Raw genomic sequence first — 26,325 nt, 5'->3', positions numbered from 1 at the left:
GAAAATCAGAGAGAAAACGACGGATGTGATTGAGCCTCAATGGAGAATCCGTCGTAATCGAAGTCTCGCGGCAGACTCGTCTGACGGGACGTGTTCCATTAGGTCATTGACACGTCCCCCGCCCGCGAAGCGCAAAACTCCGCGCGATTCTCCCGAGCTAACGTAATTAAAGGCACGCGCATATCTAAACGCGTCCTCCTCGACGCACGATGGGGTCTCTGTGACCCGCCTGGGTCCCCGCGATTCATTAAATTTTCATTTAACTCCACCGGCATGGAGATAGAAGCGATGGATCTCTTCTCGCTTCCATCTCTCGCGGTAGCTGCCATAAGCGGAATTCAGCGGTCTTAGCGACCGTCGTCGAGCATCACCATGCAAATGTGCGCAAATTTCAGGTTCAACGGAAGTCGGGACAAGTCAAAGAGAAGAGGAAGGAGAGGATGGCGAGCGAAATTCCGTCAGAGAGAAAGATGAAAAGGAGATCTCCTCGTGAAGGATCAGCGTGGGTGGCGCGGGTTAACGCCGCTCCGTTATATTTCTAGAATGTCTTCATCTCTTCCCCCCCCCCCATATTGCCCGTAGCACCGAAATAGAAGAAGGCGCGTTCCATGGCGTCTCGTTCGCTTTGCAACTCTGACGCTTCGTATCTCTCATCGCGCGTGCCTCTCGCGCGTAGTAACGGGTTGCGAAAAACTTGACCGGATTTACCGCTTCAATTTCACGCCAGAGATATTTCTTCTCGCGGGGCGCGCGATAAAACTGCAATCGCGCTGTTAAATTGAACAAACGAACGCGCGGCTGGCCAACCGTCCGTAGTTTTCCTGCGTGCAACAAAGACCGGGCACGACGAGCGGATGATTGAGGAGGAAACGGCGGAATAGCCCACGCTTCCGGTTACGCGATGTCCGCGGAATGCGAAGTGACGCGCCGCGAGGAAGAGCGTCGAACAAGCGGAATTGCCAACGCCAATATTCCCCCGCTAGGCGACATTGTCGTCGTAAGAAAATTTCATTTTCTCCGAGCGATCGAGAGAGAGAGAGAGAGAGAGAGAGAGAGAGAGAGAGGTGCCGTGCAGTCGTTCTGAAAATGTATTACTTTATGAAACTTAAGATGATATATATGAAACGCGCATTCCGCCGAGAGGATTCCACGTTGCGCCGCGCGCCGTTACGCACGCGGCGGAAAATAGAATATCTCACAGTGAGAAGAGTTGCAAAGATAACGAAAAATATTTCTCGCCGACCTTCGTCGCGTCGATACTCGCGATTGAATGACGTTATTAACGAGCGCGTCGCGATCGATAGCGCGAAATTTGTTCTCTCGTATCCGCACTCTCGTCTGTCGGGACGGCGATCTCCTCCTCCCTTTCGCTTTTCGCTTCCCCGAGAGACAATGAGTGCCCGATGACCGTGGAAAACGCGCGTCCAACGAGTCGCGGTTCGCTTCCGTTTCGTTTTTGCGCGCACGCGACCACCGTGCATTGACACGGTACGTCACGTCGTATCGTCGACACGACGAGATCATTTCGACTTTAAACGACTTTTCGACAGTTTTAAAAAAAGAGAGAATAGCCCCAATTACGCGACGTTAAAAACTGACTGACAACTCGTCGACAAATCGCCGCTGCCGGAAAAGTCAGTCAGAGAAATAATAGATCTGTCATCTTCGGCCATCTTGTATTATATCTAAAACCGTTCTTGTAAATTTTTACATACGTTACGTCCTCGAGTTTCGGCACCATGCGACAATCGCTGCTCCACCTCTCTGTGATTTCTGTTCTCTCGCATCGTCTCTAAAACGAATTTACTCCCGATGAAGTTTACGATCACCCACTTTGCGTCCAACACAGTTTGTCATTCGAACGCAGGGGAACAAAAAGAGCACGGATACGGTAACGGCAAGCTACCTTTTGCGCATTGTCTCTCAAGATGGATTTAGATCGAGCAAACGAGAACAAACGGTAACGAATAAACATACAGAGAAATGCGGGGGAAATTTTTTTCTCTTGATGCATTAAAATGAGATGGAATATACGTCACCTACGATACAAGAAGTTTGGCCTCGTTTGCACTCGCGGGTCATACACTCTCAACGTAGATTTATTTCGTCATGACCCGGACGAGCTTTGACCCCGGAGCCACCTTCCAGAGACAATTTCCGGAACGAATATTGAATGAAGGAAATAACAATGACCAATCGTAACGCGCGTGCGCGCGCGCACGAGAGACGACTGGTTGATCACACTGGAACGTCGGAAGAGAATCCTCGACGACGAGCGGGACAGAATCTGGACGTAGACGACGCTGGCGCGTACGGCCAGCCGCGCCGGCGACGGTAGAGTGCGTCGCCCCGGTGTATCCGTCGAATCGATACCGGCGACGAACACAGCCCGGTCGAACCAAGAACCGAGACCTTGGGGGGGCCCTTCGTCGGCAGGATCCCACCCAGGATAACGCGCTCGCGTGTTCTCGCTGCTCGTTCACCGACCCGGTCGCGCCGCGGACGGAATCTCTCGATTCTTTTTCTCTCTTCCTCCCCCCCCCCCTCCTTCACATGTACTTTCTCTCCTCACCCTGATTTTTCTCTCTCTCTCTCTCTCTCCTCGCGTTGGACTCCTCTGGACGCGGTGCTCGCGCTCTCGGAGATGATTGCGCGGGCGCGCAATGTTATCGACCTTCTTCCGTGTCGCGTCTCGCGCTCTCGTCACGGTTCTCGTCGCGGCGAAGAAACGTCGTCTCCCGCGAATTCTTCGCATCCCCGTGATGATCCACCACCGAACGAAGGGAGATCCGCTCGTTCCTTTCCCACCGCCGAAATTTCTCGCAGGAGCAATCCCACGCGCACGACGAGAATTCATCGCGTGCCATCGCGAACGGGCCTGTCGATATCCCTGTACTTACCGCGTCCGATTCGCTCGGGAATTGACAGATGCGGGTCTCCGAAGAGAGAACGGAAAACGGAGGAAATTCAGAGGGTGATGTGCAGCGAGGCCAGGTGGTGACTGCACCCACCTAGTACGAGTCTGACTCGGTAGACGGCACTGTCGAGATCCCAGCAACTGTATATATACGTAGACGCATACATATACACGGTTGTCTGTATATATATTTATGTTACGTATATATACAGAACTTTTTTTTAAGTCGGCGCAAGACATCTAAGAACCTGCCCCTTGATAAATTCAAGGCTAATTGTCCCCTAGAGAAGACATTTTGCGTTCCTCTTGTATACGTTTTGCATTTCTTATAGTCCCATCCTGTGTTCTTACATGTATTCCAATATATCCTGACATGTACTTTTCGTGTGGAGTTTTATTTCGTAATTATTTAGCGTTCTATTTATCATAATTTACAATCAAGTAGACGATTAAAGGCCGACTCAACTGGCATTTATCTATTTAATTAATAGTTAACACAACGTTTCGGTTTTGGCTTTGGGTCATTATCAAGTGTTATAAAATAGAGAATGATAAATAAAAAGCGCATGCTTAAAAGTATTTAATCAATATAATTAGATTTAAATTAGATCGCTAGAAAACGAAAAACGGTAGGACAAAGCCATAAGTACGTTATAACTGAAGCACAGTAATTGTCAGACGTTAAATAAATGCCATTTGAGTCGGCCCTTAATTGTCTACTGGATTGTTAATTATTACTGACAGTAACCAAATAATCTTCTACTTATTATCGTTCTCATAATTTGTTTTTACCCTTATCCATTTCGCGTCGTAAATATCGTATTTTTAATTTTTGAATGGACATCATAACACAGCAGCAATGTTGGTGACATTTTACTTTTCGCGTATATTTTATCTTTCATGTACACTTTACACTTATCGTGTCGTCAGTCAATTTTGTACGATACGCCATTTAAATTATTATAATTTAATTGAATACGAAATATTTCGCGATTTCGTTCGCCGCGGCTACCAGGAGTGATATCTGAGAGGGACTTGCAGACGAACGGATGGAATCGCGCGTTGTATTTTCGATTTACAAGATAAACGTGCGCGCGAGCACACGCGCGCGATAAATCCGTCAAAAGCTTCGCGAACGAGCTCCGAACGCATTCAATAAGTCATACGATAAGGCGATTCGCGAACGGCGGGATATTGAAAATCTGCTCTATCCGGTCGGGGTAGAGCTTGTTGCTCGCGTTTGCGAGCCTGTGCGCATATACCCTCCCACACATCGTCGCCTTATTTGAATGGACGGGATTTTTCATATTGAATTCGAATCCAAGGGACTTAACTCGGGTCTGGCTGCCCCAAAGCGCGCGTTTCACGTCCCACCGCCGTGTGAGTTCTTCATTCCTTTCGCCCTTCGTCGCCGCCTTTATCCCTCGTGGAAAACGATGGTCAATGCTCGAGAAAATGGAAAAATCGATCGCGCGGTAGACGGCGGTAGAGGCCTACCTTTTCACGACGCGCGCACCACGTCGACGTTATGCTACAACGTCGTTACAACGTCGTAACAACGAGCCAAGCAGCCGGAAAGACGATAAACATTCGATGAAATTCGAATTTGACCTACCCCGATCTAACACCGATTCTAACTGGTCCTGATATGACTGTAATAGTAATTAACGCTGACACAGGAAAAACTGTATCAAACATATTAGCGTCAAATTAAAACATATTCTACATATTTAATACAATCATTGTTTCATACACAAGCAAGAAATAATGTTCTTATATGCATATACGAAATGATAATCTTATATATAATCAAATTTTGTCTAACGCTGTATAATCGCTCTCATTTCAATATTTTATTTATTCAACATTGAAAATAAAGATATTCTCAAAATTCGAATCTGCCTTGCGAATTCGTAAAGTTCGATGCTGTGGATTCCACGATATTCTGCACCTAGAATACTCGAGAGTCCAGGTCTTTTCTCGTCCTTTCGAGGAGAAATAATAATAACCGTCGTACACTGAGAAAAAGATTTCTTTACATTTATTATTTTGATTTGTTTGGATTACATTTGTTTCACTGAAACAAAATTTCTTCAACTCAAACATTATTTGATTGAATATACAAATTTTTTAGTTTGGTTACATTAAACCATATTGTTTGACAGAAATAACACAATTATTTGAAGCAATATGTTTCGATAAAACAACAATTTCTTTGATTATACTAAATATTACTCCATGAAATAAAACATTTCTTTGAATAACTTTAAATAAAAATGATATAAAATATGTTTGATTGAAATAAGAGTGTTGCTACTTATAATTAATTTATGGAATGTTATTTATAATTAATGTTTGGAATAACCATTATAAATCAATTGATGAAGAATCCAGAACTAATCGCAAAGAATATAAGATTTTTAATCACTATTATTTGAAATAATCTTGAAATATTTAATTTAAATAAAAACATTATTTGATTCAAATAAAATTCAATTTTATATGGTCGCAGCAGCTGGGATGTAGTTCACGGACCGCCACTAGGTGACGATGCACGCGGCACCTTTCTCGTAATGCAATTTATACTTCAAAGGCTACATAAGCAGACCACGGTGACAGAAAACGGATCAATCTATGCTATCGTAGTGAACTCTCGGAGCCTATGTGGTATTTGTTATTGTGTCTTAAGAGGATGCTAATCTGCCCGTCAAACTTGATCGAGGTCGATAATGTAGAGTAATTCGTTTATCCTTGTTTATAAAAATATTTGCTTCAAAATACAAATTATAGCTTATACGTACACATAAATGGTATTCCTCACTTCAGAATAGATTGAAAAATAAGACTATATTCGTCAAATTACGATTAAAAGCGGTAAAAAAGTTTTTTGTATGATCAAATTTTAAAAAATCTGTAGTGAAAGCGTTTAGATAAATGAAATTTGATCACACAAATAACTTTTTTTTATGACTTCTAATCGTAATTTGACGAATATAGTCTTATTCCTCAATCTATTCTGAATTGAGGTATGCCATTCATTTGTACGTATAAGCTACATAATTTGTATTTTAAAGCAAATATTTTTATAAACAAGAATAAATGAACGACTCTACGTTATCGATCTCGATCAAGTTTGACGGACAGTTTAGCATCCTCTCAAAAACACATCTGTCATGGCTAAAAATTTTAGCTTTGATAACGAATCCTTTTTCTGCGTGTAGTGATAATCACGTATTCGGTCACTTCTGTCTCCTTAGAAGAGAAACATGTGCTCAAATAGTGAAGTAATACATTACTTTGAGCGAAACAATAACGTTGTTTAAATAATATAATAAAATTGTTTAAGGTCAAGATATATGTTATTTAAAAAGTCAAACAATTGCATTTTTTCGCTTAAAAATTGATTTGTTTGGATTATTCCATTGCATAGATTTCTTTGGATTTAAGACAATTTCTTAAATCTAAAGAAATCTTTCTCTCTGTATAGCGTTGTTTCACGATAACGGCGCCGGCAGTTATGGCAAGAACACGTGGAACGTGCGGCACGCCGTAGTTGAATCGATCTTGCTCTTAAACGATGATTGCGTTATCTCAAATCGTTGGCTCTCATCATCATCATCATCATCATCATCGTCGTCGTCGTCGTCGTCGTCGTCGTCGTCGTCGTCGTCGTCGTCGTCGTCGTCGTCGTCGTCGTCATCGAAGCACGACAGCGACGACGGCGGACGGGACGTGACGGCAGGAAAGAACGATACTGCTCATCCTGCGACACACCTAAACGTTCACGGTGCACTAACTAATTGTGCTACTTGCATAGCGGTGAACGAGAAGAGGAGGAGGCTGCACGGCCGATCGGACAATTGCTCGACTTTGCGAGGAAGAGGACGGCGGCGACAACGGAGGAATTCTGGAAAAGTGTGACGTGCGCGTATTTTTATAGCTCTTCTGATCTACATGTAGGCGAAAAGTCTGCGCGCAGCACGGAGAAGAGTTTTACGAGACGAGATTACACCGGCAGCGAGAGATTCCAGAAAAACCTTAATCGATTATTCACCATGTGGTTCGTGTATTGGTTTGCGAAAGTAAGTCGATACACGTACGTTAACATACACACACATACACGCAACACGTTTTGTTTTCTTCTTTTGAATCTTATCAGCTTATAATCTGACAAAAATCGATTTATGTATTTTACTCGGAGAGTGCTACAAAGATTTAAAAATATGATGACGCTGATGACGTACTAGCTGTTTCAAGTATATATTTGGAGAATTATTGCCAAAAAAGTCATATCGACGTAGAACCGCAAAGGCTTGTGAGCTAGATTCCAAATTAGGTATACAATGCGAGGAGGATAAGAAAGACAAATGAGAAGCGTATAGAGAGCGGCCGCACCACTAAAACGAGCCTGATCAATGACGCAGATTCCCGCGCAATAATTCTTTCGGTCGAATACTCTCGCCTAAGTTCGAATACACCTGAGAGGAGCCTGTAGAAGAAGTCGCGGAGAGGCCATTCCGTCGGGGGAAAAAAGAGCAGCGACTCGTTACTCGATATGGAAGGGTAAAAGCAGCTTCTTTGCATGTTAAGCGTAAAATTAAGCAAATATCGGCAGTTTCCCCCCGAAAGAACAACACGGCCGTGGTTGCGCAAAAAGAATCCATTTTTCCCTTATACCCGCGAATCGACAGCCCTTTAAAAAGCCGTGGCCCTCGACCCTCGTCCTTCATCGTGCTAAAATCCACTTTTACGCATAAATCGTACCCTCACGCTCTTTTTGGAGACTGTTCCCCGACATCATAAAAATTGAGCGAAAGCGAGGTTTATTATGAAAGAGAGAGAAGTAGGAAAGCTATAAAGTTAGTAGACATCAATTAAACGCGAAAGATTATGCACTTATCTTCTCTCAATGGGCGATCACGCAGTGTTTCAGTGTGTTATTCAGAAGTAATTAATTTCCGCAATAATCACGGAAATTCCACTGTCTCTCTGTGTTTTTACAGAACCGCCTCATTTGCAGAACCAGAGGTGGACATTGCGCGAGTTTTCCGTTTATTATTATCTCCCTAGCTACGCTCGCGTTCTATCTTTATATATCTTTCTCTTTTAAAGCAGTTCTCTCTCTCTCTCTCTCTCTCTCTCTCTCTCTCTCTCTGTCTCTGTCTTTTTCATATTTACTTGAATAATTTTTTACCATCCTTTGACGAGCGACGTCTATCTGACGACAAAGGGACGCGGACTCTGCGTCGCAGTTTGATTTTTATGCGAATCACGTACGTTGCGGACAAATTGTTGACAGGACCAACGGAGAATGTCCTTTTTACTGTTAGCTGAAGCGATACATTTTTAACCCTTTGAATTGGCGAGAAGTCTGCTGGCTCCGGAAAGAAGTAGCGGATGAGGAAGCGAGGTGAAACCGAGGCGTTTCCATGCGGAGGACGCTCAAATAAAATGAATCGTTTTGCGTACAATTGCAAATCGTAATAAACGTAATTATTCGCAACAGCCGGATAAATAATTAAATGCGCGTTACATAATGACGAAAAGCCATGCGCGGATCAAAACGCTCCAGAGCGATCTCGCTTATTCCATCTCCAAGTCTCGCGCTCGCATCGGATGGTTTACCTAGAAAATAATTTATTCCTCTCTCGGCGCATGCTTGTGTAATTAGTGTTTGATGTCTCTTTCCCTTTTAATAACGTCGGCATACGTGTTCCACGAACCTTCGACCGGTATTTCGAGCAACACCGAGCGGACAATACCGCGCGTACTCGAATGAAATTAATATCGGAGGAGACGGACGACCTCTTTGTCACCATTGTAATTGTCGACGATTGCGGTTTCGTTCGATCGAGTGCCGTACTCGTTCATCAGTCTAGAATAGAAACGGAAAGTAGAGTACGTTAAAAAAAAAGAGTTTTTTCCGATCTTTCCTATCCGCGCGGAACGTAAAAATATGTACTCGCAAAACACACACGGCGTTTGCGGAAGGATAAATAAAACACTATAGCAACGACGGATGCAAATTTGCTCGTGCGCAAAAACCGCGCTCGCGCACGCGAAACGCGGGATTAATGCGAGATACCCGTACCGCGCAGGCACGGACGAGAATAGCAATTACGGGCGGTAACTTCGCGAGAAACTCCACCGTAATACAATTCGGACATGATCTGTTGGGCGTGAAACCAAATTCAAAAGCTGCGGCCGGGCGATTCGCCGGCTTTACCTTCCCGCCCGTCTGGATTTCCTCTGTTACGCACTTAATGAACCGGTCGTCGACTCCTTCTCTGCCGGTGCGAGTATTGATCTTGATGAAGCTGGCGTGATCAGAAGTACGAACTTGGCGTACCGAGTTCTCGAGTAACGTCTGCCACAACTTACGCACTTGGATTCCAGAAAAATTTATGGCGTTGCAAAATTTCGGGGGACGAGGAACCAGCGTAAAATTTATTACGCGGCAATTGAATAATTCGTTAGATCTCTTGCTCTTTTACCTGAGGACTAATTTATCGTCTGAATTTACCTCGCAAAGAGTGAATTGAAATTATTGAGAGTCTCGTGCACCGCCGCGTCGCATTTACTATTCAAAAATAAAGAGACTAAGCCGACGCAAAAGAAGAGAAAGCAGACGGAAAAGATTTCAAGTGGCGCGGTGCAAAAGTGCCGAGCAAATTGGCAGTTGTGAAGAAAAAAAGGCACGCGCGGAAATGATTCGATCCGAGATAAAAGCGCGTATCTTCTTCATCCTTCGGTGAATGAAGTTAATAAATTCTGAGTGTGCGCCTCTTCACAGGCGTATTCCGTCGCGCTAATAAGATGGGGGGAAATTTCCCGCTTACTGCTTCTCTACTCGCGATCATGGGTGTGCGCGATTTGTCACGACAGGTCGCGCGTGCACACGCAAAATATTCTCACGTAAGTCAACGTAGAGGAGAGAGGGAGGGAAGGAGAGAAAAAAAGAGAGAGAGAGGGAGAGAGAGAGAGAGAGAAGAGTGAGAATGCATTCTTGTCAGTCGCGATCGTGTGCGTGACCTACGGGCACGAAAGGAGAAAGCCCCGTAAGCGTCTGTAAGTTAATGTACGTCAGCTGCAGGGTCGAGTTAAGGGAGATGCGCGTGATGCAACGTTCGTGTGACGCTTCTCTGAACATCTCAATTAACGTGGCGAACGATTTAATGCGAGTAGACGAGAGAGAGAGAGAGAGAGAGAGAGAGAGAGAGAGAGGGGGGGGGGGGAGGAGAGAGACTGCGCATTGTTAATCAATTTTCAGAACCATTTTCGACGAGGAAGAGACATCCCTTTCTTCTTCTTCTCCGCGAGATTATTAAATTCCAAAGAGGTCTCGACGGGATAGCGAAAGAAACGAAAGGGGCAGGTGAACCTGGAGGCGAACGGAGCACGTCAACGACCGAAATGGCATCGTCCGGGATGACACTTGGCCTTAATAAACGCCTTCGATCGTCGTCGAATGCAAGATGCTGCATCACTAGCGATTCTGCCTTCGTTCCTTCTTACCTCGGCCCACAAAGCGTCGAGTGTCGCCTATAGGCTCTCCCAACCTCTCTCGCGGACGGATTCATTGTTTCGAGTTTACCTTTAATACACGTGAGCACACTTGGAGCGATCATAGAGGCACCGTTACGAAAACGTTGCGAAATTCTGCGACGCGGCGAAATGTAATTGACGAAACGGAGAACGCGAGGCATGTTGGAAACGTGTAAAGTTATTTTCGTGGAAAATTGTCACGTTGGAGAAACGTACCTTTCCTTCCGGTTCAATGGCTCGCTTTGTCAAGGTCCGATTGTTTGTTCGCTGTGCTCAATTGAGCGCCTATTTAACGCTCAATCAGACAACCTCTCGGACCTTCTTTTAAAAGCGGCGTTTACTGCAGTTATACCATCGCACAGATAGACAGAGTGTAAATCTTTTTCCCGTCTAGCAACCTTCAAAGCGAAAGCTGTTTCTCATTCTGTATTATACCTTTTCCATATCGTTGATGTCTTCAATAACGAGTACAATCCTATAAAAACTATTAATTCCCAATTCGCTGGTCGCAGACAGACATGGCTCTAAATAAAAAGAAAAAAAAGCGATAAAGGGAAAGAAACGAGCAAAAAGAGGGAATTAAAAAGGGAGCGCGCAGTTGCCCGCGATCTTTGTAATAATTGCCCGTCTATCCTTTGAATTCGCTCGTCCCTCCGCGTGCATCCGCGTGACTTCGACTAAACCCTTTCTCGACTCTCGATGCCACCTATCCACCACATCTCCGACACATTCATCCTGCTATTCGACACGACAGGTCAAAGGCAGACCCCTCTTTCCTCTCTCCTTCCTGCCCCTCTCGTATCGGTTGAATAGTCCAACGTTAACTGGGCTTTCGGACAGTCGCAAGATTTTTCATCGAAAAGCGATTCATCGTCCCTCCGTGAACCGTTGAGCGGCCGTTTTCGGATTTCGACGTTAATTGAAATCCAAACGCGCGCGACATGATCGCAAAGGGGGGAAAACGACGACGGATTGCCGCAGGGTTATTTTCACATAGTCTAGAAGCAATGCGTCGAAAACTGCATCAAAACTTACACGCATGCAATATGCGGTAAATGGCTTAAAACTTAAAAGAAAACAAAAAACCACGGTCGTCAGGATATTATTCGTGTTCAAAAAATAAGTCAATAAGTTACTCTAAACCTTCGAGTTAGCGTGCTCAACAGTAATTTCTGACATGGCGACGTCTAGATGCTCTACGCCAATGTTTAGGGGTTGACTACGATCCTTCCTCCCTCTATTGCTCTTCTCCTCCCTCTCCTCTCTCTCTCTCTCTCTCTTTCTCTTTCTCGACTTCCGTGGCACGGTGGCGAGAGGGAGGACGACAGGGGTTGTGAATCAATACAAGGGCCACCACCGACCCTGCCAGCCAGGCAGCCTGCCCGCTTCTCTCGCCGCCCTTCCGTCGCGCCAACCCCCTTACCACTACCTTCTCACCACCACGACAACGTTTGTCCCCTTCTGCTCTCCTTCTGGAAGATGATACCGGCTATTCTGTAGATTCCACCCCTCACCCCTCGGTGAGATCGATCACCCCTTCTTCTCCTCCTCCTCCTCCTCCTTCTCCATCTCCTCCCCTTTTCCTTCGATCTCCTCTGCGCGCACGATGGAAGTCGAAGCCGTCTATCCGCGTGGATGTACAACTGCGATTATACGTGATTAATTCCCTTTTCTCGGATCAATCGACCGATCGTAGCATTTCGGTGAGACTCGCGAACGGAACGGCAGAGAGAAACGGCTCGGATTCGTCCGTACGATTCGCGCGATCGAGATCGGGAGCGAGGCGCGAAGCGCGCGCGACGAAACTCTATCTCAAAGGGACGGAAACGGCTGTTATGGAAATCTCGCGGGGCAACTCCTCTCAGGAATGGATGAAAGATTGTTCCGAACGGAAATGGCAAGGTACACACAAGATTTGTTCCGCGTCGAAAGTTATGAGAAGAGTAAACTCCGCTCCGCCGTTGGGCTCCCTTAAGTGCGAAGTCGTATTTAGCGAGCGAGAGACGTTCTCGGTGAATTGTACGGTGTGGCATTTAAATAGCTTCGTGCCTATTACGCGACGGATGCATTATGTGCACGGTGCACTAAATACAGCCAGGTATCTGACGTTAGATGTAATTTCAGCCAGACTCGAGATGTAGACCTCGGGAGAGCACAGATCTCGCAGATATTTTCACTTTCAACTGCGAAAGCTGAATAAATGCGTTTCGTAAGAAGGGTGCATCTTTTACTATTACAGATATCGACGTAGGCCGGCGAGTCCGTCTACAGAAAATCCCGGATGCCCGTGCGTCGATCTAAAGTGTAAATCTAACTTTACGACATAAATAATAGATAGAGAATTCCAACAAGCTGACGCGCTATGTCGAGCGACGTAAACAGATATCATTTCAGTGGTTCTCACGCGAAATCGCGCAAGCAGATGGCCTCTGTAATCTTGTTCCTTTTGCTTTCTTGCGCGTAACAATTGGCTTGATTTAAATTGCAAAGTTCTGCAGTGCAAAAGTGTATCAACGGCGATTAAAAGGAGAGAAAGTATCTCTGAAACGATAATTTGCTCCACAATAATGTCTTTATAATATCGCATAAAGCATGACGAAGTTGTTTACGCAATTCCAATGCGCAACGATTTTCGCAGAATAAAAAATTCTGTTCGTCCGCGCCTTATGAATAATTCTAGAATGGAACGGTTAAAAAATTGGCAGTGAATCCGATATAAGATCGCAGATGAATTTTTTCTGCTACAAAGATAAAAATCATTCAAATTCGTTTCAAAGTCAATTTGGCACGAACGAATAAGTGTGACGGACATGTTCGCAAAGTAAGCGTCGACGGTCTACATTAATTAATATTCCTCGTCGCGCGGTTGAATGCTGAAACATGTATTATTTATCGCGCTACGGTCTGGTCCATGGATCAGAAACTCCAACACGATACGACGTCACTTCCTTCTCCCCCCCTCACTCTCTCTCTCTCTCTCTCTCTCTCTCTCTCACTTGTACGGTGTACTATTAACGCAACCGTCATAGAGACATAATTTGCAGTGCAGTCGGTAGCGAGACATTCAAGACATTTCCAAAAGCGCCGCGCTCTCTGCCACTGACAGCAATGTATTGTGAAATATATCCGACAATAAGCCACGTCGTGCGAATTACACGGCGAGGTGCGGCAAGCTCGGCGCGGTTCATTGTTAGTTTCGGCATGAATACCGGGCAATTTTTAAGCATATGCGACAGTTGCGGTTGCGGTTTACGGATACAAGATCGGGCGTATTACGTCGTTGTCTGCGCTATCTTACGCTACGTATTACGTCTGACATAAATCGTGAAGCTTGGCGCGAGCCACGACGCTTACGATTCCCGCGATAACGGCCGAGGTGCGGTAACTCGCGGGGGACACACCTCGCGCGAGCCTCGGACGCCTCTGGCCGGCGTGGCATTCTGGACATTTTATTCCCGAGAATCCGTCTACCACGCGTAACAACTTAATCGGGGAGAGCGACGCTTTAAGAAGGGCTGTTTGTTGTCCGCGGCAAGTCGAACGACGGCCATTTGCCGAAAACGTGCCGCGATGAACAAATCGACGTTGAACACCGTTTCGTGCGGACAGCGCAATTTCCGAAAATGAACGGCCGCGATAAATCAGAGAATGTCGGCCAACGTGTCTTTGACTAAACCGAGTTGGAAACGTAATATTTTCGCGTTAGCCAGCGAACGCGGGACCGGGAGGAACTTGGAAATAGGGTCAGTCCCCTCAGGAGGCTTTTGAAAATCCAACGGGGAATAGAGAAGCCGCACTTGCCTGTCGGCAGCCATGCTCATAAAGTTACCCCATGTAACACCTAGCCTGATGGTTTACCGACTGCCCTGTAGGCGTGAAAAAGGGAAGGAGCGAGCCGAGCTGTTAATAAGGCTGATACACACAGAGAAAGAAAATAAAAAGCGGCCGCTCCATGCTTTATGAGTGGTCAGTTGTGATGATAAGCCTCCGGCGACGAGCGACCGTGGGTCGATGCAATCGTTTTATCTGACGTACTAGCTAAAAAGCTAAATGAATCAGCGAAACAGGGATAATAATTACAATCGAGCCTTGCTGCCTTAAAGAAGAAATTTGACCAAACGGGAGAACAAAAGAGAACCGTTACCGCAACGAGAGCACACTGTGGCTTTGCGAAAACAGGGAGGAGGTTATATTGTGGTCTTAATTTTACCCTGCTTCTTCTTCCCCTCATTCCTCGCGCGGTATATTCGTTACAAGATTTACGCAAGCGAGTAAATGGAGCAACGCACGGCACGTCACTGTGTGAGTCCGTTTGAAGATGCACACCGAGAGCCAACGACATCTACGTAAGAACCTATTCCGGACCAAACAATACGACGTTTGTTCTCCCGAGAACTACTTCCGGAAATTTACGAGGCACGGGATTTCCGAGAGCTGGCCGGAGAATCGACCGATGAATGGAATCGAATGGAAAACTCGCGGAACTGTATTTTCGATTTCGCGGGCTTAACCCCCTCGTGACTCTGCCCTTCCTTCTTTCCGCATTTTATCGTCCCGAAAAAGAGCAGCGACGTGCGTACTTCGCGGTGAAATGAGCACTTTATATTCCCCTCCCTCTCCCCGTTTCTCTTTGCCGCTTAAAAAATTGTATTCAATTTTTTCTCGGAAGAAATTTGACACAAGTCTTGATGAAACGAATTATTTAACACTCTTGCGGCAAACCAACTTCTGAATGATAAACGAGACATTATCTTAAAATTTATTCGCGATACTACTTATCGATCAAAGTTTGCGAGAAAAAAGCGATACATCAAGCGGGTGGCTCGGATTAAACTTTCACGGAAGAAAAATCGATTTCGATTCGATCAGAAGTACAATTCCTTTACTCTCTTAGATTTACAATTCGTACTTTAAGCCGAAGTTACAAGAGGCATGAGAAAGCTACAAATAGAACGCGAGTTTTATGGTTGCGTTATTACTAATGTATTTGCATGTGAAAGTTACAAATTTCGCGTCGGAAAAATTCACTCGGCTCCATTTCCGTCGCCAGAAAATCTCCTTAAACTCTCATAAAATCTCTGTGTCGATGATTCGCATTGCATCAGGCGACCCGCGTCCCGATCTGGGACATCGCTACGACAAACGTGCAACTTGTCTTAAATTTCCGTTATGTGCACTCGCCTCATCGAAGTAATTTGCGAGACGACTATAGATACAGCCGGTCGCGACTTCCGCGCGCCGTCCAAGTCTTTCTCAACAAACTTTCCGAACGATATTTCCGTGCACGCGCGGAATGAAGTGCGCGAGCATGAAATATTCCTCGCGCAACTGACGATATTCCTGGCACAATACAAACACCGTTGCTCGTAAAGTGCGCGGCATCTATAGTCGTGCAGGAAACATTTTGTTTAGAGACGGAAGAGAATACAAGAGTTATTCGATACGCGCTCATTGCTTGCTAGACGTATCGCCCGTGGAACGGTATCTTTAAGGGTCATCCTGCCCCTTTCATTTTCTTTCTAATCGTCGACCCTTCTACTTTTACGAGGCGGGGGAGTCGGCGCGGCGCGGTGAATTAGATGGTGCGAAGCGCCGACGCAACTGGGTCACTTAGATCCGATTAAGCTCCTTCGCGTGTCATAATGCCAGGCCATTACTGCGGCTTGAAGTCTACGATTGCGACGACTAACTGGCCCATTACGCTTTCGCGGACTGGAGACTCATCAAATCCTCAAATCCACGACGTAGTACAGTTTCTCCCGAGAAAGATTTGCTCGTAAAAGAGTCCCTGCGAAAATCATTAATTTCTATTTGAATCGGAAAAGTACGGTCAACGTACCGCGACTCTCTTCATCTTTTTTATGATTCTATAACTCACGAGAAGCGCGACACGTGCTGCCGACTCTTTAGACATTACGGGAGTACGACGGGCTCTGACAAAGCAAGAAGATCGTAAATTTAACAGGCTTGTCGTAACAAGGCGACTGACGAGAAAAGAAGTATGGCCAGTTGATACTCCTTCTTCGAGAGGAGGACGATAAGCGGAGCGGGAGGTCTTAAGCGCAAAGTCTTAAAACCGATGAACAAGCATAATGAGAGGCGGTATAAAAGATCACACGGACTACGTATCGCTCGTATAACTCGCTCCCTTCTACTTTTTCCACATTACCGTTATTGCATCGCTCGTGTATCTTCATTTCGTTCAGCATCGCGCGATGTAATACGGATATGTAACTAACGTAGCGCGTAGCAGGTGCTGTGCAATTACGCGCTAGGCGCTCCCGGGTGAAAATTCCGCTAATTTGATAACCGCGGGGTCAAGCCGAATACCAAATCCCCCCTCTCCCTCCCTTTCGCCCCGCGCGAACAAAAATTGCGTACAGGTGCATTTGTGAATACTCGATGGCGGCTTCATCAAGCTCTAATTTCGCGAGCGCGGCCTTGCGATGCTGTCGAGAAATATCGGTGAGAGTACACGGGGTAATGGCACTTACATTAACTCGGTCGTTCCACGTGGTCGCGTTCGCGCCGGTATGGCACGTCCGTTTCTCGCGCTCGACGTAGCCAGTTTCCCGCTGGCGATTCTCAACTTTCTAATCGGCAATTGGCGGGACACGCAAATCCCAATCGTCGCTGGTCCTCCTCCCCGTGGTTTTTTTTTTTTTTTGCAAATGGCGATTTCAGTAATGCACGCGCAATCGCTCGAGAAATCGCACGAGCGAGAGCGGCAGAGATGAACTTTCCACTTAATTTGAATAGCGGCCGGATACGTATCCGCGGCAAAAGGGTCTACGAATAGAGGGCAGAGGGCAGTCAGTCGCAGTGAACCCCGGCCGGGAGAAGTGAAGTTAGTCGATAATTTCCACGGATGTTCAAAATTAAAAAAGTTTTCTTCGGCGAGAGTGAGTAAATGAGTGAGAGAGAGAGAGAGAGAGAGAGAGAGAGAGAGAGAGAGAGAGAGAGAGAGAGAGAGAAGGGAGGGGGGATAGAGGATCTCGATTGCTTCTTGCAGTCGGCGTTAATTGCGTCGGCACAAGAGTGCGATTGGTCCTTTATCTCCCGTCCTCCTTCCGTCAATTTTATCTCTTCCTCCTCTTTCTCTTTCTGGTATATCCATCGATGAAAAGCCGCAAAAGAAGGCCAACGGCGCGCGAGGGGTGATCGCAAAGTCCGGCGTAATATCGCATCATTATCCGGCTAGACAAGACGCGATCGAGATTTAAATTTGAATCACTCATTAGCGGTTCTTCGCGGCCTTGCAGAATTATTCCAATTAACGGGATTCAATGACGATCGGAATTATCTTGCTAAGATTACGCTGTCGTGACTTAAAAAAAAAAAAACGCACGCAGAATCGTATTTCTCGAGTCATCTACGCTGAGTCTTCCGTAGAGAATTTTTAATCCAGGTCTCGTTAATAGCCGGGTTGCTTAAAGTCTGAAAATTACAGACCTCGCGCACGAAACGAGCGTGGGGCTTTGAAAGCGTTGATGCATAAAGGAGCATTATACCTCGACATAGCGCATTAAATTTTTCTTTAGAAAATATCTCGCTCGCAGTTTAACGATCCAGCTACTTCACGTCGAACGTGTAAAGGGATTATCGCAAATGTATAGAGCGCCGCGCGCAGACTATCCACCCATAACTACTAAACGCTAATGCCCTCTCATTAAATCTCCGATGACAAGATAAACATTAATCTCTAAACTAGGTAGATTAGATGCGGAGCTTCATCGCCATGTCACGGCACTCTACGACGCGCGACGCACGGCGGGGTCGGCGTGGCGTTTCATCTCGTACTATTAATTCAGCGCGATCAAGCCGGGCGTACCGGATCGTCGACACCGCCACGGTTCGTTCGTTAAAATTATCGAATCACCCGTATATCGTATCTCATCGTGTCGATGAAACGACGAGATGTCTTTCGCACGATGTCACAATTGCGATTAATCCGGCGTGGCGCGTGCGCGCGCGTGTGCCGTTCCCATTCGCTTTTGATCGAATTTAACCCAAGTACTGTCCGGCGATACTGCCAAATTGAGCCTGAAACGCCAAACGGAAACGTTAGCGCGATGACGCCGTCATCGATCACCTGCTCCACCACGATTCCGTTATTATCTAATTACGGCACAATCTGCGGATACGTAAATACAATTTAAATTACAATTCCATCGCGTAGTATTGAGCGTTCAACTGCTTTGTTCGTACAAGCGTGCAACATTCAACATTTTCTACGATTCCCTATGTGGCCGCGTTATTGCTGTGAGGAAAATATATCAATGTCGTGGAGAACACGTATCGTGCTCTAAATAGAAGTAAAAAGATAAAGAATAGAGAAAGGATAGTTTCTCTCATCTAAAAAGACGAAATGACATATTGCGCGAATGACATATTGCGAACAAGACGAAGATATTCCTCTCTTGCTAGTCAAGACCTCCGTTACAAAACGGAGAACGCGCGGCTAGTTGTAAAATAGGTGACAAAGCGTGAAAAACCGGGTTTTGACCGATAACAACAAGTGTTACAAGTTAATTAAGCAGCTGGCAAAGGAACGGCTCGGTTAATTCTGCAGGCTGAAGAGGAAAAACACGACAAAGAACAACGTAGAAAAAGTTCTTTCGACAGGATATACGCAAACATATTTTTCACTTATTTTTCTGCTTCTCTTTTATAATATTGTCTTTTATTTTGTCATAAAATTATGCCGGAAATAAGTATCGCCAGCCAAAGTGTGTAATCAATTTTCAATAACTTCCCAATGACTTTTTGACTTTTTCGTTTTTTTTTTTACTTTTAAAACTCTAATATTAGTTTCTTGGTTTTCTTTTTTTCTTTATTTTATTTTTGTTTAAAAAAAATAAAAAGTGCAATTTATGTTATATTAAAGTATCTTATTGCCAATAACTTTTTGGTTTTTTGGACTTTTTGTATTTTTAAAATAAAATAGAAAATGCAGTTTATCTTGAATTAAATAAAATATCCTAAATAAAACTTATGCAACTAATTATACTAGTAGACACCTTTTATTTGATACTATTTTTGAAGCAAAAACTCCAATTAGCTTTTATAGAAACTCAAATAGTTATGTAAATTACATTACGCATAGTGTCCTCTAAAGGCGCCATTCAAGCGAAATATTGCACACATAAATTCTACTTGACAAGACCTTTCGAACGATATATAACACATATCCATTTGCGATTAACACTTTGCGCACTTCCCTTGTTAGACACACACACAAATAGACACATTTTTAACATAACATTGTACCATATACATATAATCTTTTATCGAGTGCTCAACATAGGATGTTGCGGCATTCTTGCGCATAGTTCTCGAAACATCCAGATCAGTTCATAATAATAATCAATGAGTTATATTCTTGGAAACTACAACACACACTTCGTGTATAAATTCCGTCATAAATTGCTTCCTTCATAAATTATATAAATTGACTGTTATCAAATAATTTTGCATCGCGATAAGTTAAAATCTCCATCATTATATTTCAGAATAAGCAGGACTTAACTGGCTTCGTATAAATCGTTGATTATCTATTTCGCCACTAGAGACAAGTCGGAGCAAATCGCAGTTCGAGAAGCTCGGAAAAAAAAAACAGAATAAATTGTGCTTACTTTCTTAACAAAACTTCGTTTTAACTTGGGATTGCTGTTACGTTCGCTCGGAGACGATGTCGGTGGACGATGAAGAAGAAGCTTCTGTCGGGGTTGGAGTATCGAACGAAACCGCGATGGAAAGAAAAAAACCAATGAGATTAACAACTTTCCAGAGTTTAAGGTATTCTGCTGTCGACACTTTTCGCTCGTCTCCTCATCTCGACACCAGACAAGAGGGAGGGAGAGAGAAAGAGAGAGCTTGTTTTTCTTCTACTCTTGAGGGAAAATGAAATTGATCCGCTTCATAGCAGACTTGAAGAAAATAGAAATCCTCGTCCTACGTTTACCCGACAATTTTCTTTCATTCTGCTTACTTCCCTGGTTCACTTCCTATGCTAACGCTTCAATTTAACTTTTTTTTATGCTATTTAATCGAGAGGTCTCTCTCTCTCTCTCTCTCTCTATATATATATATATATATATATATACATATATAAATGTCGCGACCAATAATTCTATAACTGGACGTTATTAAAAATTCTACACGCGTTTTAGTTTACATTTTATTACAAGTTTTAAATTTAGATTTCAGGCGAGAGGTAATACATATATCCATCACGCGATTTATGTATTGCGTTTAAAAAAATTCCATTTTAATTCTACATTTAACGTCTCTGACTTATTATGACTGATGTCAAGGCGTTAACGAACAATATCGGGGCAGGCACCCGTCTACTCTCGCAACACTCTCATCGTCATCGTCGCGTTACCATTGTTCCGTCATTTTAATTATTTATCGATCTCAATTCTCAAAGCAGCATTCATATTTACGAAAAGCAAGAGTCCAAAAAGGATGTGCTCCGCCGATGTCCAAGGTGCGGACTTGCAAATATTTGCGCGGGCACGTGCACGCGTTTCCAACCCTTTATCGACCTGTTGACACGCCGGCATCCGGCCGTTCTTTTTCTCCACTCTCTTTCCCTCTGTGTCTTCTATTTTTTTTATCGGCTATATTGTGTCGATATCAAAAGAGTCAGCCGCGTTTTTGCATAATCGATCGGGGGGAGCGGCCTCGAAAAGCCTCGACGGACCGCACGAATTTCGTAATAACGCAGGACAAAGGCAAGCCTGACTAATAAATTCGCATCGATTCGCGTCGTCGCGTCAGCATGAGACATTTATTAGTCCCGGGGATCGCTCTCTGCGAGCTTTCTGGACTAATATTCTTCTAAAAAAAATTTTTGTGCATCAACGGGGAAAAAAAAAATATATATATTCGAAAAAGATGTAAAATACCTTTCACTTATAAATTATTAATCATTTGTTTCCTGATCGGTTCTAATTCGGCAATATCAAAGCATAAATGTAATAAAATATGTAAATACAATAATTAGAAAAATAGATCCACACGCTTATTATTGCGCGACGCGATTACTTAGTGAGACATTCAATCGCACGTCTTCTGAGGACGTTCCTCCCGATAATCCGTCGTAAAAAGGAGCGATCGGTCGCCGGAAGGAACGAGTACCTTCGCTCGAACTCTTAAGTTCCGAGCTTCCGCTGATCGCTTCCGATTTCGTCATTCACGAGACGACCGCGCGGGGATCAGACTCGCTTTAAAGCGTTCTTTGACCGAGCCACGGCGCGGCGTCAGAGACACGTTGCCCCCCGTCGCTCCTTTTTTTTTTTCTTTTTTCCCACCATCCCGCGCGCCCTTTCCTTTCATTTCGGTCACGTTCGACGTTTCTCGCGCGACGACGTCCTGCATTATTCAAGAGGCGGACCTTCGGGAAGCGCCCGGGCTTACGCGACTCCGTCGGGACGGGCGTTTCGATTTCGATCGGAACGATTTTTTCGGACTCTCGCTCATAAAACTGGATGAGTCACGACGGAGATCGGACGCTGTCATTTGTCATCTCTCACGCGCTCGAGCATGAAACGAACGCAAATGCAAAGAAGGACGGCGTCTTCGGCTTTTCCTCGGGGAATCTATCCGTTTAACGCTATCACGATAAAGTTTAATTGCAAACGTGAGAATTTTCGATCTATCTAGTACTTATCACTCGTCTCCCTCCTCGCCTGCGAACCATCACGGTTACACTGCAAATTTTAACCCTGGATTTTCCGATTCGACAGATCGTTAGATTAACAGCAAATATTTGACGTCGTTTCGTGGAAAATATTCCGTGACGTTGCTACCTTTTGCATTTCTCTCGCTCGCGCGATAGAGGCAGTCCGTCGCTTGGCCACATAACTTCATCGGGATGATAAATGTCACCGGCTTAATGTATACTTTGCAAAGGTGTGCAACGTAGGCGCGTTTGACCGTGTAATCTATCATGCACGCGCGGTTTGTATAACGCGATATATCTGTAAGGAAAAATTTTATGACCACTGCGATACCAACTATATTCAAACAGAATCGTTTCGCATGTTTCATTCACACTTGATGTTTGAACGCATATACATTTATGTCGCACCACCACCACCACCGGCGGTGCGGTGTATTCCAAATCAACGCCAACTTCCGAATTGGCTGGGTGTATTGGTCTGTTTGCGCGATAAATGTTACAAAGTTAACGTATCGGTTTATCAGCCATCGCTAGCTAACAAAGTACAATCAAGTACTCTCAATTCGCTAATAAAATAGTTACATATTTCTCCCCGTTGAATTTAACCGCTCCCATGTCCGTTACATTAATGGCTTTAATAACATAATGGAAAACGTTATTAAATACGGTCGGCCGCGAATGATGCAAAATTAATTATCCGTTTGAAAAACTGAATTACATTCCGAATTGCCATTTAACATCGGAATTACTCGGTGCTCGCTTCGCGATGTTAAGGTATACTAAAGTAAATGTCCCAGGAATCGGGCGATATGAAACCAAAAATGTTGAATTTTTATAAGAAATCACGATATAAAATAATTTAATTTTATAATTAACTTAAATGTAACATTTTATTATTAACGTATAAAAAATATTATCTTGGTAAATATATGCTTTTTAAAAAATGTTAAAAAAATTAAAATATAAACTCTCACCTAGTTGCGCAACAAATTAATTCTTCGTGTGTGTAACGTTAATTTTCTTAATATTCGAAATAATCTATTTTATAAATGTCTTAAAGAATTTAAAGGTTACAATCAATCTTTAATATGATAAAGTTTAGTATAAGTGTTTGAACATGGAGACCGTATCGATTACTGAGACATTTATCTTACTTTTCGCACTCCCGACAGTAAAACAAAAAACAAAAATGAGACAAAATTGGCACCGCCGAGTACTTCCTTTTCCTAGCGGTCATCAAACACGGTAATCAATTAATTTCAGCAGTATTACGATTACTCTGATTTATTGTTCATTCGTGGGGGGAAGGAAAGTTCCGGTTGTCAAGCGAACACCATGCTGATGTAACGTATGTGTTCTTCGTCGCATACAGTGACTGTGCACGGTAGTGGCACACGCGGACTGCTGTTTAAGGGCCATTCAACTCGCCACGATGATCTTCAGGGCGAACAATGGCCTCGATGATGAGAGGCAAACAAGTAAAAAGTACGAAGAGAAGGGAGTACAGCGAAAGACCCGCTGTGACGCTTTCTCCCTCATCGCCCTTACATCCCTTATTTTTCCCCGTCTCTCTCTCTCTCTCTCTCTCTCTCTCTCTCTCTCTCTCTCTCTCGTTTTCACGCTCTTCGTTTTGCACTACGTTCGTCGTCGTCTCTGCAGATTGCCGCACGCGATGGTGGCCACTTTATTGCCACAGCAATTACTTTCTTCCGTAGGTTTTATCGATAATTCCCGGGCGAAGTAACGATTTCGCGGATGGCGAGACGATCACGACCGAATTACTGACACGAGGAAAGAAGAAGGACTTTTTTTTATCTTTCGCGTTTGCGTGTGGTGCAACGATATAGCGTGAGATTATACAGTTCCGCTTGAAGTCGTTATGATTATTCTCAATACAATCTCCAAATGTGGAGTATAATTCTAACGTTCGTATATACGTACGCGTCGGTATCCACATTAATACATATAAAGACGCGCATACGTACACGCAAACATTGTTATTTATAAAATTGAATTTTATAAATATCAAAAAACTGATGCAGACATATGGAGCTCGCGAATTGAACTTGCACAAGTTCTGCGCAATGCAACAATACATTTCAAGCACATTGTTCGGTTCGTTTTTTGCCGTGGCAATTTGTCGCGTGCAATGAATTTCGCGTGCAAGTTACACATACATACGTTATTGTCGGATTAATTATTTGCTACTGCGATTCGTTTTCCGATTGCAATTTTGCTTTCTATAAATGTGCATTAAAGTTTTCATCGTCGCTCAATCACAACAAGATCTTTTCGTGCATTTTCAATAATTGATGCCGCTACAACGTACCTATACGCTCATCGAAACGTACGTGTCGCGCGAGTCGTTTCCATCGCTACCATTTCGACAAAGTACAATTTTAATTACAACGTTGTATCTCCGTGACCGTGAAATTTCAATTAGCGCAGTTTGTAATTTGACTTTCAGAAAAAAAAAAAATAATACGATTTTTGCTTTTATCAAGTTGTAACTGACGTTAACATTTCAATTATACTGCAACCGCGTACGTCCGTTGCGATGAAAAGTATTGCCGACGGACGGTCCGAAGCCATTACTGCGTTTCTGATTTTTTGATTCGCCGGGAGTCGTGCATACGTCGATTACGTCCGGGTGACGGCGCGTGAATTTCCGCGTTTGACTTCAAAAGGCACGGCGTTACTCCACATGGCAAATCCGCGCCATAATTCGTCGGGGGCTTTATAGCCGACACGTCACGCAATAACAAGGAGTATCCGGTTAGCCTGCCGTTTTCATCAAATAAATCGCGCGCCGCGCACACCCGCGTTTACTTTAGCTCCATATCGCTTGGTACTCGACTTTTCCTTTAACTCTTGAAATTAATCTCTCCGCGGATCACCATTCTCCTTAACTTACAATTCCAAATGTGAAAATAACTGCATCCAGAACATTATTGACTCTTGATAAATTTCTAGATAATTGCGTGTAAGGATCAAAGCGTCGTCACGTTGTTGGTTACACTTGGTTGGACTAAGATGTAACAATGTCAATAACATTCTAAAACGAGATTTCGCGTTATATAGCCCTCGCACTAATTTATCTAACATCAGCGCAACGTTACCTTTCGCGAAGACGAAAGAATCTTTAATCATTAGTTGTCAAAGGCAGAAGGTATTACTTGGAAATCGGAGATACGCGTTAGTTGCTGCAGACGAGCAGAAGTAGATAGATCTTAATGGGGCCGGAAATACAACTCGCGTACCGTACACTGTAAATTATTACGAGAAAGCTTATTTAAATTTATACACAAGCCCGTGACGCTACTACTACTACTACTACTATTACTACTACTGCTGCGAATAAAAAGCTCTCTCGCCGCAGATAAAATGTAAATAGAGCCGTATTTACTCAAAGTTTGCAACACGGCAGGTTGATATTTTTAACTAAAAAATGTCGAGGATATTTAATATCGCCGGACGACGTTGCCTAGACAACGTTATCATCGTTGTGCGTCGTGCGCTTCGATCCGTCCGTTGCAGATAAATCCTTCGTTCGCGATTTTGATTCCGTCGACGGGTACGTACGCGGAGATACATGTCGCGCGATGTTATATCTCGGGTTACAATAAATTCGAATTTAATACGAGGTGCAATTGCAGGTGCAATAAGAGATACCGGCCGCGTTTTCAATCGTCCTCCCAGCTGGCTCTTGTTTTATTTCTTGCCGCGGCACCGCCGAGTATTCGATTAAACCCGAGCTTACTCAATTTACCGGGCGACAAAAACGGAGTCCGCTGCCGGACGCAGGAAGTGCTATTTTTGCTCGGGGATCTCGTGAATCGCGCGATCACTACGTCATTAAGTACGAATTGTTGCCATCCGTCTCTAGTTTTCGCGTCTCTTGAAAATATTTCGCTTCAGGGTCTGAGCGCCGAGATTTCGTAACTTGGAAGTTGCGGGGATAATAAAGTGTCGGCGAAATTTGGCGGAGCACGAGTATTTCGCCCGGTTCGCCCGGAAAAGCGTAATCTACGCGAGAGATCTCGTCGGGGAAGGCGCCTTTAATGCGCACTGCGCATCTTCGCCGGCGGATACGAAAGAGTTCTTCCGCCGCGCCGCCGGGCGGCACGAAACGCATCGGCAATATCGGCGGATACCCATGAGCAATTTGCCGTCA

General features: G+C 44.4%; 1 protein-coding gene and 1 long non-coding RNA gene across 2 annotated transcripts in view; one reads left to right on the top strand and one right to left on the bottom strand.

Moving 5' to 3' along the window:
• LOC105835287 (syndecan) overlaps nucleotides 1-26,325 on the bottom strand; it is a 72,976-nt gene that overhangs the window by 7,576 nt on the left and 39,075 nt on the right. The window lies entirely within an intron of this gene.
• Nucleotides 5-24,630, top strand: LOC118646729. The gene is made up of 2 exons (XR_004964178.1): nucleotides 5-1,064; nucleotides 13,492-24,630. It is a non-coding gene; the product is annotated as an uncharacterized LOC118646729 (long non-coding RNA).

This window comes from Monomorium pharaonis, chromosome 7 (genome assembly GCF_013373865.1).
Source record: "Monomorium pharaonis isolate MP-MQ-018 chromosome 7, ASM1337386v2, whole genome shotgun sequence".
Classification (NCBI taxonomy): domain Eukaryota; kingdom Metazoa; phylum Arthropoda; class Insecta; order Hymenoptera; family Formicidae; genus Monomorium; species Monomorium pharaonis.
The sequence above is the reverse complement of the archived record's forward strand: the minus strand, read 5'-3'. Positions and strand labels throughout refer to the sequence as shown.